The following is a 19,442-nucleotide window of genomic DNA, read 5'->3' on the forward strand; positions in this document are numbered from 1 at the left end:
ATTGGAACTTTCTCCAGGAAAAGTAGGAGAGGAGGGTGAAGAAATAGGGGAAGAAGGCGAAGGGTCAAACCTAGAATCAGCGTGACGTGATTCAAATGAAGGAGACGGTGGAACAGGAGTTAGGATGCTCGAGACCATTGAGGTTGAAAACAACCAAACAAGTAGGCCAATGGTTAACCCAGGCAGGGACAACGTTGCCATATAAGGAGCACCAGCATTTCCAAAAGAAGGAAAATGACCAGGATTCCCATCGAGGGGGAGACCTTGATTGGTAGACTCTGGAAATGTTTCCATTGGAATTGACTTTGAAAGAAACACTAATTGTAACCAAGAATATTTTGTGGGTAGTTAATTTTACAACATTGAAAAAAAACTTTGCCTTTTCATATTTTAAGAGTCGAGAAAAGGACAAAAGGTGAATCTTTTTCTTTCGAAGTTTAATGAGCCTGAAAGGACAAGTGCTCAGATGATCCTTTTACTTTTAAAGAGTCGAAAAGGAATGAAAGTGACTACTCTGGAAACTCTAGACAAGAGGGTTTACCAGACAAATCGTAAAATTGCAATATAAAACTTGGTGATAAATGTAAGATAAGTGACCAAGGACTTCCTGTATGGCAGTCAATCTTCCCGAATGCTGTGTTCGGTTCGTTACGACTCGTAAGGCGGTAGACACGACTTCCTATGGATAATAGGATGATAACCTAGTGCGGTCTCCCAATATATACGCGAAGGTACGAGGAGCACAAATCCATACTAGTATCTATTGTATCAAAAAAGGAGGAATCACCCAACCTTAGCAAAAGCAATAGGGACTAGGTTTGGGAAGAAGAGGAAGAATCAAATTTTGTCAAGAACCTTCAACGAGGTGCTGGAAGATTCAGAGGTAAGTTACCTTTCAAATGCTTTGCTTGTGGAAGAGTCGGTCACTATGCTGCCAAATGTCCTCATAAAGATAAGCTTGACAAGGGTAAGGAACCTGTTAGATGGAACAAGAAACAGAATGTAAATAAGAAAAGCTATTACGCTCATGAAGATAGTGATGGAATTTCAAATAGTGATGAAGATGAACAAGGTTGTAATTATAAACTTTTAATGGCTTTTGAAGATGATGATTTTGTGGATTCTATAGATGAAGAAGGTCTTTATGAAGAGATTTCTAGACTCAAAATTTGTTTAGAAGAGAAGAATGTGATCATAGATACTCTTCAATTCCAACTTGCTGAAAAGGAAAAACATCATGAAAAGTTAGAATGTGAAATAGTGGGACTTAGAAAAGAGATGGAGAAAACAAAATCTCTTAATATTAGATTTGTTAAATGATCTGACACTTTAGATGAGATTATCAAAGTGCAGCGTTCTCCACTAATCAAGACAGGTCTGGGATATAATGAAGAAACAACTCAAGCACAGAAACCATCTACCTCCAAAAGTTATCTTGATGCAGCAAGGAGAAGTGAACAAAGACCCAATGGAAATCACCAGGTAAATCAGAGACAATCTACCTCAAGAATGAACAAAGACTACCAGGTAAATCAGGGCCAATCTAATTTAAGGACAAACAGAAGCTACAACCAGCCACAGGTAAAACCTTCTCAATTTGCCTCAAGAATGGATGTCAATAGAAACTACAATCATTTGTTTAGTAGATTTGATAATCACGGGAGTTTTTTCAATGGCCAATGTTTCTCTTGTCATAACTTTGGTCACAAAGCAGCTCAATGTGTTTCCTATGAGACAATCATGACTAGAGAATCTCAAAAATAGAGGAGTATGACTGGGATCATGAAAATAACCTACAATAACTTTTCTGCTCTTGAAAATGAGATAGAATGTTCTATTTGTAACAATTTCGGTCATGAAGATTCTGAATGCAGGAGCAGGTTTCGGCAGACAACTCAGAAGGAGCAAGCCTCAAGTGCCAAAACATGGAGAATGAAGGAACCACAACCAGAGAGATGTGGTATAGATTTATATGCGGAAGGGCAGGAAAATCAATGGTACATCGACAGTGGATGTTCAAAACATATGACGGGTGATAAAGAAAAACTTCAATCATATTGTGCTTTAGAGAAGGAGAAGAAGGTATCATTTGGAAATGACATCCCTACATTCATAAAAGGTAAAGGTTCTGTTCAGTTGAAAGAAAGGGTCAAAGCTGGAAATGTCATGTATGTTGATGGCTTAAAGCATAATCTATTAAGTTTCAGTCAGATGTGTGATCAAGGAACTAAGGTAATATTTCGATCAAATGGATGTAGTGTTCGTGACCTTGATACAGGAAAAACAGTGATCAAAGGCGTAAGAACTCCAAATAATTTATACATATTCAAAGAAGGACAAAATCAATGCTATCTAAGTAAGAATGATGAACACTGGCTATGGCACAGAAGATTGGGGCATCTTAGTTTCTCACAGATAAGGAAAGCATGCAAATACCAGGAAGTTCATGGTCTTCTAGACATCAAAATTCCAGACAATACAATATGAAAATCATGTCAGTTTGGTAAGAAAACCAGAACTAACTTCCCTGAGAAAGAAGGATCAGCCAGTAGGCCGCTTGAACTTGTCCATACTGATGTAAGTGGTCCATCTAGGAAAAGGTCACCCCGAGGAGAAGAATACTTTATATTATTCATTGATGATTTTTCCAGGATGTGTTGGATAGGACTTATGAAGCACAATGACGAAGCCTTTGAAAAATTCAAATCATTCAAAGCGTTGGTGGAGAACGAATCAGATCACAGAATCAAATGTCTCAGGTCAGATCGAGGAGGAGAATTTACCTCGAATGAATTTTTCGATTTTTGTGAAGAACATGGAATAAGAAAGGAATTTTCTACAACTAGGACTCCTCAGCAAAATGGAGTAGTGGAAAGGATGAATAGAACAGTTCAACAAATGGCTCGTGCTATGCTTGATGAGTCTAGAACTCCCGCAACCTTCTGGGGTGAAGCCGCATTTGCTGCAGTTGTTATTCTCAACAAGACAAATGTCCGGGTAAACAACACTCGAACTCCTCATGAGCTCTGGTATTGTGAGACTCCTTCGGTAAAATATTTCAAACTTTTTGGAAGCAAATGCTATATCAAAAATACTGATGAAAATCTTGGCAAGTTTGAACCTAGAGCAGATGAAGGCATTCTCCTTGGTTACTCTCCCCACAACAAAGCTTACAAGTGTTACAATGAAAGGCTTGTAAAAATTGTTGAAAGCATTGATGTAGTGGTTGATGAAGAAGGAAACATTCCTAGGCAAGTGAATTCTGAAGATTTCGAAGATGATGAAGACTATCCTTCAACATCAAATTAGACTTATGATGAAGAAGAAACTCAAGAGGCACCCGAAGAACAAATAAGGATAGAAGATAAGACTCCATCTAGGTATGTTCAGAAGAATCATCCAGAATCTCAAATTTTGGGGCAGAAAGAGGCAGGTACACCAACAAGAAGAACAATTGCAGAAGCTTCAAGCTATTTGGCATTGCTTTCTGCCACTGAACCACAAAATGTAAAAGAGGCATGCAAATATGAATGTTGGGTCAAGGCAATGGATGAAGAACTTGAACAGATCGAAAATAATAACACTTGGGAGTTGGTTCCTAGACCAAAAGATAAGAATGTCATAGGGACAAAATGGATCTTTAAAAACAAGTTGAATGAAAATGGGGAAGTTATTAGAAACAAGGCCAGACTTGTTTGTAAAGGGTATGCTCAACAAGAAGGAATAGACTTTGAAGAAACTTTTGCTCCCATTGCTAGACTTGAGGCCATCCGAATGTTCCTTTCTCTCTCAAGCTTTTAGAAGTTCAAAGTATTTCAAATGGATGTGAAATCAAATTTTCTGAATGGAGACTTAGAAGAAGAAGTGTATATTGAGCAACCAGATGGATTCATCCTTGGAAATGATCCAAAACTTGTATGCAGACTTAAGAAGGCCCTCTATGGTCTTAAACAAGCTCCAAGGGCTTGGTATTATCTTCTGGATAAATATCTTCATCAACAAGGTTTCTCAAAAGGATCAGCAGATAGCAATCTTTATATAACAAATTGCTAATACTTGTTGTATATGTTGATGATATCATCTTTGGCAGCAATGAAGAAGCTATGAGTCAAAACTTTGCCTTAGTGATGCAAAAAGAATTCGAAATGTCCTTGCTTGGAGAACTGACATATTTTCTTGGATTACAAATCCAACAAAATGAAGGTGGTATCTTTTTATCTCAAACCAAGTACCTCAAGCAGATTTTGAAGAATTATGGTATGGAAGATTCGAAACCAGTATGTACCCCTATGGTTACAGGATGTAGCCTCAGTGAAAATGATGAATCAGTAGTAGTGCATCAACCAACTTATAGATCCATGATTGGAAGTCTTATCTATTTGACAGGTACCCGACCAGACATCATGCATGTAGTGGGAATGGTTGGAAGATTTCAGGAAAATCCTAAGGAAACCCATCTTCAGGCAGTAAAGAGAACTTTCAAGTATCTTCAAGGGACTCAAAACTATGGCCTGTGGTATCCAAGAGATACAGATCTCACTCTTCATGCTTATACAGATGCAGATTTGGCTGGAAGCGTGGATGACAGAAAAAACACAAGTGGTGGTGCATTCTTTATTGGTTCCAGATTAGTATCTTGGTTCAGCAAAAAACAGAGTTCAATTGCCTTACCTACAGTTGAAGCAAAATATGTGGTTGTCGCATCTTGTTTCACACAACTCCTTTGGATGATGCAAACTTTGCATGATTTTCAAATCATTTGTACTCCTCCTATCTCCATCTTATGTGATAATACAAGTGCTATCAGTATCTCAAAGAATCCTGTCATGCATTCAAAGACTAAGAACATACAGATCAAGTATCATTTTCTCCAGGAACAAGTATTGGAACAAAAGGTCAAATTGGAGTATGTTCCCTCTAAGGAACAAGTTGCTGATATTCTCACCAAACCACTGCCCTGGGAAACTTTTGAATTCATCAGACAGAAGCTGGGAGTAGTTGATGCATCATCTTGCTGTTGAAACTTGTCTGTTTCAGAGAAAATGGGCATACGCGTGTTGCCTGAGGAGGATCCACGTACATACGCCGGTTTATGCAGAGACGGTCGCGCATATGGTAGTTTGAAAGAAATTAGTGGGGACAAACTCTGGTTGAAGAAAGTCTGATATGGTTCTGACAGAGACCATCTGGCACAGGTTCAGGGGGAGCAGGTAAACTTCTAATAATACATTGTTGGCATTACATTAGAAGCTCTTGGTTCAGGTTCACAGCTGTTGATCTCAGGTGGAACAAATGAGGAGGGAGAACAGAAGGAAAACATGGTTGCTGATCTGAATAGTGATTAACAGATGCTGCTGATATTTCATCTCTATGTCATGTATCTCTTTTATGGTGTCAAGGTCATGTAACGACCTATTTTGGTTTCCCCACTATGCCTGGGATGAATGATGTAATGTACTTGGTTTTCATATGTAAATTTTTGATGTATCCCCACTTGGTTGGGTGATGGATGTATGTATAGAGTCTTTTGGTGATAGGAAGGTCTTTTATGATGTATAAGTCATGGTTCTTCTTGTATTTTTGCAGATCTTGCCTATAGTCAGGGGGAGCATGGTCAGCACAACAGAGTAGAGATTTCAACATGTACTCAGGGGGAGCACAACCCTTTGCCCTTAATGACAAAGGGGGAGAATGACTTTGAGAATCTTGGGGTTGCCATCAAGTCCAAAGGGGGAGATTGTTGGCATTATGGCACAGGTGTTGCCCTTGATGGCAACTCACTCTGGTGACAGATCTCACTTTAGGCTCTCAGAATGAAGGAAAAGATATATACGCAGGTTCATCTAGACGAAGACGTGTATATACGCGGGTTAAACGTTTCAAAGGCGCGTATGCGTATACACGCACTTTCACGCAAGGAAAAGCATGTACATGTTGGAGAACTTGCTTTTGGTCCGTGGTATTTAGTCCTTGGTAATTGAACCTATGGTTTTGGGCCATGGTATCTCGTCAGAAGTGTTTATCCCAAGTATTGGGTCCATGGTATTGTTTTGTTATGGTTTTGGACCATGGTATTGTGAAAGGCCTAAGACTATAAAAGAGGAAGGAGATCATTTGGCAAAGTATGATCTGAATTATTGAATATCTGATAAAGTGCTAGATTTGAAATATTGATTGGGTTATGGTGCAGATCTGGATCTGAATAAAGGAGGAACCTTAGCGCAAAAGAAGCATAGGTTCTATTGATGGGTCATAATCTTAAGGCTTGAATAATAGTATCTTTGTATGATTTTGATCCGTTATATGTAGCGCATGCTTGATCTATAAATCTAGTAATCTGGGTTAATTAAGGTCTGAATATTTGAAATTATCCTTTATAGATCTGTACGCAGGTTCAGTGAAGCGAAGGCGCGTATACACGCTGGTTCTGTGAGTAAAAATAGTGTATACGCAGGTTGGTCCAAACACAGAAGCGTATGCACGCAGGTTTTTGGTTATTGAAGTAGCGTACATCTTTTGAGTTGTGTTCTAGCTGCTTCTGTTTATTGCTGTAGTGTTCTGGGTTCAGAATTTGGTGTGTGGTTATTGTTACTATGCTCTGGGTACAGCTGTCAGAGAAGTGTCTACTTGATTCAATTCTAATTGGTGAAAAGGAGATTGTTTGATTCTTGATGATTGATTGATGTTCATGGATCAAGTCTAAAAATTTATGAAACGTGGTCCCTGGAAGAAAGAAGGTTGTAGCCTTCTGTAGGCCAGCACCTACGTACTAGTATCTTGGCTAGTGCAAGAGCTAAGGGGGTTGTAGATCCCTGCCAGGAGAAGCTGGAGAACGAGAGAGGGTTGTAGCTCTCTGCAGGTTGCAGCCTGCGTACTGGTAAAGGACTACACCAGTATAGAATCATTGTAAAAATAAGTTTCTAATTAAAAGGAAGATAGAGATGAATTGCAGCAGGTGGTTTTCACCCACATTGGGTTTCCACCTTATATCTTGTGTTCAAGTGTGTGATTGTCTTATGCTTTGTTTCACTGTTTCTGGTTACTGTTTATTTGGTTCAGATACACAGATTAATAATCAACATCTGTAAGATAAAGTAAATTATAGGTTTGCGTGGTATACGCGGGTTTCCTTATATGTAGTTGCATATATACATGGTTTTGACTAACTAAAGTAGCGTATATTATCTGGATTTCAAAAAGGGAATAATTGGCTTGATAACACTGATTCACCCCCCCCCCCCCTCTCAGTATTATTTCCAACATTTAATATTATAAATTCATGTCATATGGTTGTAGGTAACGTGGATCACTACTTTTATCTTGAGAATCATGATCAAGGTAAAAGGATCTCCTCCTCTGAAAGGATGCAGGAAGGTATAAGTCACACTAGATGAAATCAACATAATATGTCCTCATATGAAGTATCAGGTGGTTGACTACAATTAAGTAACTCTAATTGGAAGCTCCTAGGAATGGAATATGTAACAAGAAGATATCATGAGATATGCAACCATGATAAAGGTGATCAACATCCAAAATACCAAGAATATTTGACTAGGAAATCTCTGGGAAAGATATGAAGACTTTGATGAGAGTCTGAAAAATATGGAGACCCTTGACAATGAATATATTTGGGAGATGTGTCAACATGTATGCAGGATGTTGATACCTACAAGAAGATTTCATGATGAAGAGTCATCTCGTAAGGTACAATTTGATTTAATTTTATGTTTTGATTTCTTGACTAATATATGTATGAGTTCATGCAGGGCTATTGGAACAAGAATTGTAACTGCAAGTAAAACTAGCATTCATGTGGTGGATGGAAATTCCTGAAAGAAACATGATTAGGAAGAAGTACCCATATGACTAAGGTTCAATATATGTATCAAGAATGCCACTTTCCATGAAGAAAGGAATGACATGAAAAAACAAGAAGGAAAGTGATGGATGGTTAATTCCCTATAAGGAAGAAGCTTGACCGAATTCCATGACATCAAGAAAGGAAATTGATCAAGCAGCTGAAAGACCGACAAAGAAGAAGTTATTGATGAAAATAGAGTCCGTAGTTGAGAGGGAGATTTGAAAAGTCCCTAATTAAGAGGGATCTTGGGCATGTCCCTAATCATAGGGAGCTTGGGTACATTCCTTTACAGGAATGGGCATATCTTCTCTAGTTGAGAGGGAGAGATAGACACAACATTCTTGTCTTCACTTGGGAATAAATAATGGAGGATTGGGTAATCATCTGGCATTCAATTCTCTTTGAGGATGTGTAGGGAATCTAAGATAAGAGTAGGGAAGAGGACCAATATTCTTTGAGGGCTGGGAACCCAAGATAAGAAAATTCCTAGAAGGTCATACTTAGTGAACACCCAGGTGGGTATGTACCTTGATAGAGAATGATGAAGGTGTCTATAGTCATTGGTCTTACCAACATTATGCTTTGATCTAATGAGAGATATATCTGTTAGTCAAGGCCTTTATGTGGAAACAATGTTGTTTACTATGATGCTATACATATGGGTTACGAATCCAATTCTTCTTATGATAAATTATTTATATTGAGAATGACCAAGTACCATTATGAATACCTCCCTAGTTAAGAGGGAGCCTTGTAAAATGTAACTAGGTTTGGTCTTCATAATGACATGTAATTGTGACTATTGTAAATGATGTAATGAAGAAAATACAATTATTATTGTAAGCCTTTCTTCATGGGTTTCATGAGCAAGTGATTTTATTTGTTACTGGCTCCCATTGAGAGCCTTAAGATTTATTATTGAGTCAAAGACTCAATGTATGTATGAAGAGCTCTTCTTGAGCATATATAAAATGTATATGAGTCAACCTAGTGTCTAGAAAATCCCTCCAAAAAGACAAGCACAATCCTCTCTTAAAGACAAGGCACACTTATATTAAACATTTAATATTCATGGATGATGTTTTTCTCTTTCGGAAATTTCAGTTGTGGAATGGAAGAATATGCACTAAATCGTTAGCCTATCTGGTGAGGCTACAAGTTTATGTATGAATAATTCAAAATATTTTTTGGTTTATTCATCTCCGAGTGAAGCATATATAATGGAGATTGTTGGCATGTTTAGTATGGATCAAGTGTTAATGGAATAAGACATTAAGTATCTCGACTTCTTCCTAAAATTGAATAATTATGGCATTAAAGATTGGCACTGGCTTATTGAAAAATTTGAACACAAGTTGGTTATATGGTCACATATATGGTTTTCACTGGGAGGTAGATTGATTATGGTTCAGGTGGCTCTTCAAAGCATTGTGGTTTATTGGTTGCATCTCTATATGTTTCCTAAACATATCATCAGAAGGATCAATTCGATTATATCAAATTTTCTATGGATGGGTATCGAGGATTTTCATAAATTTCATTTGGATGGTCTAGAGAACATATGTCATATAAAGGAAGATGGGGGTTGGGGTATTGAGGACTTAGAAAAAATTGGTTGGGTTTTATTGATGAAAAAATTATGGCGAGCACTATCTGGAGATGGTATATGGCAACCTATCATTAGTGAGAAGTATTTGAGGAATCAATTTTTGGTGTCATGGATTAAGGATGGGGCTTGATTTCCTTATGTTGCCTCTTACATATGGAAGGGTTTCATGAAAGTCAGACATTGGATATTGGGGAACATTAAACGAAATATTATGAATGGTGTGGGGGTTGAGACCGGTCTTGATCCCATCCAAGGATTTATTGGTGACCATACATTTCCTGCTCCACTTTTAAGACATATCCATAACTATCTGAATCATATTTAGGTAAACATTAGCCTTCTTCACCCTTCATGATCTAGTTTTGTGGATCTTGGACTTTATGGAGAGTTAGCTACATATTGGGACATGTATGCTCAAACATCTCTTTGTCAGGCATTACATTCACCGATAAAGACGGTTATTTCTTTTGGTTCTGTGCATTGGTTCCAGGAAAACTCTTGGTGGAGGAAGCCTCTTGGTATATTACACCTCCATCATTACACTCAACACCTAATTGATGATTTAGGAAGATTTAGGTTTAGCATATCCCACTTAAGATTAAATTTTTTAGATAGTTAACTTGGAAAAACAAGGTGTTGACATGGGACAATTTATGTCGAAGAGGTTTCAGAGGTCCAAGTAGATGCATATTATGTGGATTTGAATTGGAGGATGTGGTCCACCTATTTTTGAAGTGATCAATTGCTACTCAAATTTGGTTCAAAGTGTTGAACATTTTAAACATTAATGCACTTTGGAACTCTATATCCTTGGAATCTTTTTTAAGGGATTAGATGACTGGGTATAAGGTATATCACACACTTCCTTTATATATTATATGTGGCATTTGGAAATGTCGAAACTCATTTATTGTCATGAACTCTCCTCCAAATTTAAATGGTACTTGTATAAGAATTTTTGTGTGTTTCAACAAATCTGAGCCTGTGATTAGTAAATGTGCGATGAGAAACATACTTCTAATAAATTCTTCAGGCAAATTCCCTTGGGGGTTCTTTGATGGTGCCACAAATAACAACACTTGTGGATGTGGTGCCTATATTATCATTAATCATGGAAATCATTATTACTTCTACTGGAATGGAGGTGTTGGTAGTAATACTCAAGCCGAGGTTAATTCTCTTTGGGGGGTCTTATTCTATGCAAAGTGGCTTGATATTGGGTCAATGGAAGTATTTGGTGATTATTAGGTAGTGGTTGAGTGAGCCACAAAGTGAACATCATTCAACCCTATGCTATTGATTAATTGGTTGTAGAGAATTAGGTTGATGACTAAGCAATTTTAAGTGGTGTCATTTTCTCATATTCATAGGGAGTTAAATCGAATTGTTGACTCATTGTCTAAGGTTGGGCAAAATTATCATTTTGGAGAGATTCCATACACCTCCTTCCAAATTTTCACTTTCGAGGGATTTGAGAAAATTCCCTTTACATAATCCAGCGATTTGATTGGTTGGTAATATGGTCTTCTTTTTTTGTTGGCTGCGTTATTAGTGGGGTAGGTGAACAAGTAGCCAGATACAAATCACTAAGCGACATGGACACATTTATATGAATATTTTCAGGGACTTATTATGTCTCAATCTTACTTTGTTGATAGATATCATTTCTTTTGTTTTTTCTATCTCGGTCAGCATTGTTGCGATATGTTTTGGTTTTGATATATTAGTATTTATCTCTAAGGTTTTTCCATTGGAGTTCTGTGAGGGTTGCAACTAAATTACTTTGTCAATTAGTGACGTTTTCTTTCCCCTATGGAGTCAATTGCTTGGTATTGACCAAGTAATGATTGGTTGTGGGGCCAAAATCAAATATTAATGAATATTTAATATTTTAATGGAAGATTGTTTTTGGACTTTTGAATGCAATATATAGGTAGATTGAGTGCACAACAACTATCTTCATTTAGGTAATCTTGTTATCATTTTATTGAAAATATAACTTTGTACTTATGTAAACAACTTATATTAATATAAAGCTTCTTTGTTTCTTTATTGAAAAAAAAAAGAAATTCCAAGCTTATATTGAATATATAAGATTTATCTTTGTTTAAAAAAAATAAATATGAGAATTAAAAAATATTAAAAAATTTAATTCAATCATAATTTTTTTTCAAAATAGTTTTTTTTTATAAAACTATATAGTTTTAAAAATGTTATTGAAAAATTGACATTTATTTTATATAAATATTTATAAATTATAAATAAATCAATTTATATCAAGTTTAGTTGAATATAGTTATTAATTTGTTAATTCAAAATAAAAATTATAATAAAGAATTGTAAATAAACCATATGTAAACTTATTTAATAACCAAAAAAAAATCTTAACAACAAGAATCGTTAAGTTTGACTTGTACACTGGCAACTTGGCACAACAGGAATCTTTACGTTGTTTCACACCCAAAAAATTTACATCCACGACAAAATTACGAACTACTTCTCCCTAAATCATACTGACGAAATTACTAGCCACGTCTCCCTAAATCATATGGCCTGCCTTTGAAATGATAGGGTATACCATCGCTGCCTCACAGAGTGGATGTTAGCCGCCCTTCTCCACTTCTCCCTAAATCATATTGACGAAATTACTAGCCACGTCTCCCTAAATCATATGGCTTGAATATGAAATCATACGGTCTGCATACCATCATTGCCTGTCCGCAGTCTTTCTATGCCTGAACTGCGTAGATCCGCACCGTATCCTTCTGCTACTCTACGTACCACCACACTTTCTCCTTCTGCTGAACTGTGTACCTCAACTCAGATACGCACTGCACTGTCTGTCTGACCGAGTACCTTCGCACTGTTCCTTCTGTGCCTCTGCGTATCTCCGCACCGTGCTTTCTTCTGCGATGTGTACCTCGCACTGCGCCTTCTGTCGCACTGCGTACCCCCGCACTGCGTCTTCTCCTGCACTGCGTACCCCGCACTTATGCCGTGGATTGCCTGCGAACCTCTGATTAGGGCCAAATTAACAGTCCTCCAATGTGCCACAGTCAATCAGATCCACAGATCTGATCATGCGCCCGAGAGATCACGACTTATCAATAGATTTGCCTTAAATTTTCTCCTTGATTTAGATCTAGCTTTTAAAACCAATCACCCAAATATTAAGATCTTAATATATTCAAATTTCACAAGTGTCTAGCCAAGTGATCTCTTTTCTTTTTTATAGGCAAGCCCTTATTCAAACCATGGGACAAAACCATCGAAAACCAATACAAGGGATCCAAACAGAGGTTCAACTAATTTAGATCCTAAACCACCGGCCAAAACCATAGGATTATGAACGACGGGCTAAATACCAAGGGCCAAACATAAGAAACCCCACGTGAGCGCGCTTCTTTGCATTGGAGTGAGTGAACTGGGGGACCGCACCTTATAAACGGATAATCTGCAGGTATGCCCGCACTTCCTGGACAACGAACCTGTGGGTCCGCACCTTTTGAACGATGCACCTGTGGACCTCTTATTTTCCATCATTTTGAGAGCCTGAACAGAGTTATGCCACTTGAGTGAGTTGCCATCAAGTACAACACCTGAACCATAGAGCCAAACCAGAATCATAATGCCAACATCCATGCTTCATTGGAAGCTTCAAGCACTGCTACAATAGACTGAACAACACTACTGTCTTTGACTTGATTACTCCCCTTTGCACCAAATTCTGCTTCGAGGATCTTCCATGCTTCATTGGAAGTTGTAGCTTCTGCTACCTTGCACAAACAATTCTCATCCAATCCTTGTTTTATAAAATTTAATGCTAAATCATCACATACTTCATCATATGACTTGTTAGACCAATGTTCAATTAAGTCTTTAGCTCGAAGAAAATTTAGCATTATAATAACTCATAAATCAAAATTTTTACCAGTAAACATAGATGGGGTAACAGTTCAAAGCTACACCAATCACCTTCAATTTCTTCTCTATCTTCTGCTAGACTTCTGAACCTCTTTGCTTTTCCCATTAGAACGCTACAGGTTCCACGCTCTTTAACACACTGTCACTTCCAAACTCAAAGCTTCTCTGCCTTTGCCTTCTTTATCTACCTTTGCCTTCAACTTTGATGCTGATGCTGGTGACTTCACAAATGGGTTGAACACTACAGGTTCAATGCTCTTTACCTGGTCATTACTTTAATTTCCAGACAAACTCAAAGGTCTCTGGTCTCTGCCTATGCTTTGTTCAACTTCACAACAAAGTATCTCAAAATTGAGATATGCATGCCATTAAATTAAAATATATGGATGTCACATAAATCAACCTTCAAAACTATGTTAGACAAAATTCCAATGCGAGAGTAAATAGAATTTTATTCTAAATTCCTTCCTTCATATGGTGGTTGCCAAACTATATTACAAGGCCATTCGGAATTGCATATAAAATAATTCCAATGTCGTTCCAATTAAGAAGATAGTGAGCTTGAGCTTCAACGTTTCAACAGCGCAAACTAAAGTCAACTTAAGACTTAACTTCAGTTGTAAACAAACTGGGACTGAAGGTTACAACCATACCAGACTTAGACACCGATTGCAACAGGTTCTCCAACTTCTAGCAGTTCAACATTCCATGCTTTAATATGTGTGAAATTAAAAAATCATGAAACTGAATAAATTATTCTTGACCATTCTTCTCAATATGGACGTAGCTCTACAGGCTAACAACTCTATCAACTGGCCACACCACAGGAAATGAGCTCCTCTCGTAAGGCACAATTTTCACCAAAACACTTCAACTTGCTGCCAAATGCTTCAACCAAGTCAACACTTCAACATTGCTGGCAATTCCTTTAACCATACATGCTGGCCGCACACATATCGGCCACTCTACCTCCGCACTCCAAATACATGCTTCCTCACACCTGCTGAGGTCGTAGCTCTGTGGAGCACTAGAGATTTTTGCCCTCCACTATGACTGAGTAGAGGCAGCTCTGGTCCCAATCGACACAAAGTGTTGGCAACAGTATACTTTCACACCATAGATCGGTAAGCACTCAGCTGCTTTTCCTTCACCTTCAGACCAGGGCAGTGAACAACAATTGTATTACACTCAATTACTCTGGCTCTATTCGACCAGCAGCTTTGTAACTCTATTCGACCATCATAAGACATCATAAATATAATCTACATTGATTCTCTCTCTTACCATAATTCTATTAGTTAATGCTTATCATGGATAGAGGAAGACAATAGTAGGATTACACATGGAGGGTGAGTCATGATGACTCTACACCTATATCTACCTCACTCTTGTCTCCTTATATCCCACAGTCATACTAAACGTCATCTCCCCTTGTACCTCCTCTACATGCACATTAACATCATTTTCTTACTTCCTTAACACCCCATCTAAGGGAAACTCTTGAAATAATATCAAACATTAATACATTGAATCATAATATAATATTCTTACATATGCAATGACCAATAAAGGTGTTCACTGCAATGGAATGGTTTGCATGCAAGATCAAATTCTTGTTTTTTATTTCATGGTTGCCATTACTATGAAGGGCTTCATTTTGTGTAGTTAATATAGTTGTTTAGATTTGAAGTTATCTTTATAAGCTATTCTTGGGCTAGGTTAAAACATTATATTAAAAATAACATTTTGGAGTTAAGATATTTATTTGCGACTTCTAGTGCATGCCCATGTTACTGACATGGACTATCATTCTAATGTGATTTTTGACCGAGTAAGAAAAATATTACTTTTGCGAGATATTTTCTCTTAGGCCATAAGGTTTTTCTCCATGACTTAGTGAAATTACTATATATATATATATATATATATATATATATATCGAGAGAGAGAGAGAGAGAGAGAGAGAGATAATTAGTAACTGATGCAATATTGAGGAACACCATCTACTAGGCATTAAGGATAAGCTTACGATTAAAGACCGTTGCATAAAATAGGATTCAATCATTTTGTAATATTATACACTCTCAAATTTTATTTTTATAAAAAAATCACAAAATTTAATTTCAGCCTATCTTGTCGGCATGGTATCATACTCACACAACCACATTAATAAATCTCACTATATTACAGTTCTAAATAATAGTTGAACCCTGATTATTTCAACTATTATTTAATGCATTTCATAAGATATATTACATAATTATTATATACTTAGCTTATATAAAATAAATCTATTACATAAACCTAAACATAATAAAACCTAATATGTAATAACCTAATCAATATCACGTTGACTATGAATTAATTTAATTTTGACCAAAAATTAAACTAGCTATTTGCAAACTCTATTTTATGAAACAAAAATAATTTATCTTTTAAAAAAATTTAATTCTATTTATTTAGAGCCTGATTGGTTCACCAAGCTTGAGTCTTATTGTGCCATCATAGCTTAAGTACAACCATCTTCAATTCATTTATGTTGTTGGCATCCATTATTGAATACGACATTTTACAACACTAATTTCATCAATCACCTACAAGCAGATTTGACTCATTCTACATGATGCCTCCCATGCAGGTTTCATCAAAAGCTATTGTACACCCTCCCCTGAACCTGTACGTTGACTTTTGGCTCCAAGACATCTGCAGTAGAGTTTCCAAATGAAACTCTTTGAACTGCAAAGGCTATTCTAGTCCCAATCGATCCATGATGTATGCTCGCCAAGCTGCCATTGAAAATCAGGGCATGTATTTTAATGGTAAAGATCAGTAAAGTCCACTGCCAATGCCATTAAGGGATCAAGGAAGATCTTTGTGCAGGAAGATCATCGTTCTCCCATAACTTACAGTTCATAAAGCGAGACCAACCCATCAATTATCATATTTTTGATTAAATTTTTGTCAATTAATTATCTTTGATAAATACATTTTTCAATCAACTATTTTATCTTTTAACTCATCATGCATAATAACAATATTAAAATTTCCTCTAGAAACTCGAAACCTAATTTTTCCAGTTACCATCCAAAAAGATGATCAAACCCTAAAGACTACCTATTCACAGCTAACACAAAATCATGATGTGGCCATAACAAGATGGATCTAGTGCATCACGTGACCAAAACCATCTGGATCCAGTTCAATATAGTTGGCATGTCACATACATGTGATGAATTTTGTACCAACGTCTAATATATTTTACTCCTTAAACTTTGTGCAAACCTCTTATGTATTTCGGTCCATATTGTTGTAAAATGTTACTAGGTTTAGTCTTCATAATGACATGTAATTATGACTATTGTAAATGATGTAATGAAGAAAATAAAATTATTATTGTAAGCCTTGCTTCATGGGTTTCATGAGCAAGTGATTTTATTTGATAGTGGCTCCCATTGAGAGCCTTATGATTTATTATTGAGTCAAAGAGTCAATGTCATTGTATGAAGAGCTATTCTTGATCATATATAAAATGTAAATGAGTCAACCTAGTGTCTAGAAAAGCCCTCCAAAAATACAAGCACAATCCTCTCTTGAAGTCGACCTGCAAATTGTATGAAACATTCATGTCAGCTCACCTCAAATAGACACAACTATTTGGTTGGAAATGTCAGCTCATTTATGGAGGAAAAACTACTATAAATACCTAGCTAAGATTTTTGCATAAAGATAACTTTAGGATTCGACATCTCTGAAATTTTGGATGGGTAATTATAGTGAATAAACTTCGTAGATCTGGGTCTTTCGGTGGAGAAGACAGATGTGGGTCTTTCGGTGAAGAAGATAGGTTCAAATTTTCTTCTGAAGTTTTGATGATGAGATATAGAGAACAATTCGGTGATATCTTTATGCTTTTGTATGGGTATATCAGAGATAAAAGTCAGATCTATGACACAATAAGATAGCTCGGATTACTTTATGATTTTTGAAGGATGATCACTGTCAACTACTGAGATATCTTTTCGAATGAAGAACACTGATCGGCTCACACCTTTAGCATAGTCATCAAGCAATTCATATCTATAGCTTTCGTACCATTGCCGTAAGTAATTTAGAAGCCTCTCTGTGATTTCGTAAGAACAATAGTTATGGAGATTTTTTGGTTCGATCTCTATTACAGTCATCAAAGAAAAGAGACTTGGTGATGGAACAATGAAGTATACCTCTATCTCGGTGTAGTAAAGTCTCATTGATTCGTTGTAACTACAATTTGTATTATCACTGTGGTGAAGATCTCAATATCAAGGCAGTAGTGAAGATGTCAGTGTCAAGGTAGCAATGAAGATATCCGTATCAAGAATGAAGGATCTCAGTGTCAAGACAGATCTCAATATCCAAACAATGATGAAGATCTCGAAGAGGATTGTCAAGAGAATGTGTCTTGATCTTGGAGTGTCTACTAGGTCAAGGGTCTTGGTCTTGGTATTCATCAATTAGAATCTCTATAAGAAGAATATGTGCAGGTTTTCCTCTCAAAGACAGAGAGGTTTTGACCCTGGAAGAGAGCCAACATCTTGTTCTCTTGTCTCTTTTGTTTTGGTAACTATTTGATGAAGCAAGAAAACACACTCTAATAATAATAAGAGAAGATCGCATTAATAAGAAAAAGTGAAAAAGTACCTCACAAATAGTTATCATCATGAGAAGAATCATATTAACCTAATTCCCTTGATTCTTCAAAATGGAATTAGAGCTATGGTGTTGAATTCAAAGGAAGGGCAGCAAAGAAACATTCAATGATCAAGTTCCAAGAAGGGCACCAAAGCAAGTTGAAGGTTATCAAAGAAAAGGATCAAGATCTACAATGAAGAACCAAACCCTAGATTGAAGAAGCAGTCTACAAAGCAAGGTAGCTCAAAGGACCTTAAAAACAAAGATCACATCATCTTGGAGAAAATTGAAACCCTAGAAGCAGTTCTGATCTACACTACAAAAGAAGATGAGAAGGCATTATCATGAACTTCAAGGTTATAAAACAAGCAAAGATCATCTCCTTGCCCTAGAACAAGATCATCTGAGGAAGGAGAAAATCATCCTCATCAAAAGGAGAAACCTTTTCTATTGGAGAAAGGATTTTTCATTTGAAAGAATATCATCCAAGAGGAAGCTCTAATACATCTTCTTCAACCATCATTAAAGTGATCAAGTAGAAGAGTTCATCTTCACTTGTCAAGTAAGTATCTTTCATTCATTAATTTATTTAGTAAAATGACTTTGTGGTTCCAAGGAGATCTATAAGTTGGATAGGTCATCAAAGGTCCTTGCATGAAATAAGGAGGATTGTCATAATCCTCGTAGATAATTGAAGTCATTAAACATATCAATGAAAAATGTCTCCTTAGAATTCATGGGAAGGAACTCTTAAGGTCCTCTCATATAAAAAATATTGGATACATCAAAGAAGTTGGAAAAAGAATTATGAACATTACAAGAAAAGAAAGTTCATATCACTGGAAAGGATAGGAGGAGCCGGGGAAAGGAATTCCATGGTAAGAGAGAGTAAGAAATCATTAAAATAGTCTCTCTCAATATAGCTCTCTTTATGGCTCCTACATCCTACATTGGTTATGTCTACAATAAGATGTGGTGTGACATCATGTAAACATTAGAAACACGAACTCATGACATCATCATGAGGATAACAAAATTCATGGGATAAGTAAGTTACCTCATTATACTTGTGATTTCTATGCAAGATAGAAGAAGACAAGTTGAAGGGAAAAAGTGTTGAGGACTCAAACATTTGATGTGAGTAAAATATTATGTACTTTATAGGAAATATTGTTCTTATCTTCAGAAGGACAATAACAAGAAGAATATAGAAGAAGTCCATTTCAACGAAGAAATGGAGGAAGATGAAAGAAGGAAGTACAAGGAGGTAGAATCACTAAAAGTAAGAGCTCGTGACACCACCATAGGGAAACATGAACGATCGCTGGAACACAACCTATGGTAGGCAATATAACTCTTGGTGACCTCATTGAAAGA

The sequence above is a fragment of the Pinus tabuliformis genome, chromosome 7 (assembly GCF_031772625.1).
Source record: "Pinus tabuliformis cultivar Carrire ecotype Pingquan chromosome 7, CPIR1, whole genome shotgun sequence".
NCBI lineage: Eukaryota > Viridiplantae > Streptophyta > Pinopsida > Pinales > Pinaceae > Pinus > Pinus tabuliformis.